The sequence below is a fragment of the Cucurbita pepo genome, unplaced genomic scaffold (assembly GCF_002806865.2).
Source record: "Cucurbita pepo subsp. pepo cultivar mu-cu-16 unplaced genomic scaffold, ASM280686v2 Cp4.1_scaffold000848, whole genome shotgun sequence".
NCBI lineage: Eukaryota > Viridiplantae > Streptophyta > Magnoliopsida > Cucurbitales > Cucurbitaceae > Cucurbita > Cucurbita pepo.
Window position 1 is genome coordinate 7,646 of NW_019647058.1, and position 1,853 is coordinate 9,498.

Genomic DNA, 1,853 nt, shown 5'->3' on the forward strand with positions numbered 1-1,853 from the left:
TAGATATTGTCCGCTTAAGCCCATTACATATCGACATCAACCTCACAGTTTTTAAACGCGTCTACTAGGAGAGGTTTCCACACCCTTATCAAGTTTATTTCCAATCGATGTAAGATTTCACAATCCACCCTCTTAGGGTTCAGCGTTCTCACAGGCACATCACCCTGTATCTGATTCTGATACAATTGGTAACAGCCCAAGTCCGTTACTAGTAGATATTGTCTGTTTTGGCCTGCTACGTATCGTCGTTAGTCTCACGATTTTAAACATGTCTACTAGGGAGTAAGACCACTCTCAAACCGATGTGAGATCTCACACCCTCCTTAGTTATACCGTGTTTCGAATTAAAATTTTAATTAGAAGACATCATTTTCAAATATATATATATATACCAAACAAAGGAGTTGGTTGAGAATTTAAGAAAGGTTGGAATAAAAGGAAACCCTAAGGGAGGTAGAGAGAGAGAGGTGGGTGAGACTAATAAAAACCACTTTAATTAATGCGCATTTATTTTGAGAAAATTAGTGAATAATTTGGTAATAAATAAAATAAATAAATAATAAGATAATGCCAAGCCTTTTTTCAACCTTCCTTAATTCCCACTCTTTTAACCACAAACTATCTACTTTCCAAAAATACTAATATTAATTATTATAAAATAAATTATAATTTAATCCAATTTGAAATATCTATTTATGAGTCACAAATTGTCCAATTAAGGGGAAATTATTAATGAATGTAATTTTAACAATATTTATTATGATTTATTTAATAATTTTAAATACCCATTCATTTTTACAATATATAACCTTCCATTGTGACAATATTTTAAGTTTTTAATATTTGATATAAATAATTAGGCTAAATTAATAAGAATAATTTTAAACTCTACATTTTATTTTAAAAAACTCCAATAATATTTTTAAATTAAAAATAATAATAAAAAATAAGTTAATTTTTCGATGAAAACGGTTGATATTTTATTTTAAAAATACTATTGAAGATTTCAAAAATTAAGTTGAGTTTTCAAAATTTCATTAATATTTTCGATAAAAATACCTAAAAAAAAATTTCAAAACTTTTAAGAACATTTTATTTCTTTTAAGGTTAAAAGATACTCTTATCCGAAATCAATAAACATAAAATTTTCACACCAAATTTATAGCCGTCTTAGCTCAGTGGTAAAGCGCATGACTTTTAATCACGTGGTCGTGGATTTGATCCCCACAGACGGCGGTTATATTCATCATTTTTCTGTACGAATGATACCAAACACGTGTTTCAACTTATAGTAACGTCATCCTTTGTGAGTTTGAACAAATAATCTAGGGAGTGTCACTAGACTATTTTCGTCCATATATTAACGGTTCAAGCTCTACGTATCGCTGTCAATCCATGAGGTTGACGGGCATAACCTATTTAATAGTAAAAATATTACCTAATTAATTATTAATCATTATTTTAAAATATTATTAAATATCCCTATATTATTGAGACTAATAAGTTTCAGTTAATACCGTTTAGAATTAATACTTTACATTATTTTTAACTATTTAATGTAATTTATTATTATTAATTATTAATATTCTAATTAACTTATACTTATTTAATTATCTTTGTAATTAAATTACAATTTTTAGTTAGGTTTCATGTAAAGTATTTATTTATTGATATTTTAATGAGTTGATAAATCAATTGATTAATAGAAAAATATATCAAATGATGATAATTTTGATTTATTATTACATCAATTTTTTATTATACATTTAATTAATTACATCGTGATACATATATTTAATTATTCATAAACTAAATAATTAGAGCATATTGAAGTATTTTGAAAAATGACCAAA

The 1,853-nt window shown here is 25.9% G+C and overlaps 1 non-coding gene across 1 annotated transcript; it reads left to right on the forward strand.

Annotated features, from left to right (window-relative positions):
• The first annotated feature begins 1,164 nt into the window (after positions 1–1,164).
• On the forward strand, positions 1,165–1,236 carry TRNAK-UUU. Its single transcript has one exon. It is a non-coding gene; the product is annotated as a tRNA-Lys (tRNA).
• The last annotated feature ends 617 nt before the right edge of the window (positions 1,237–1,853 follow it).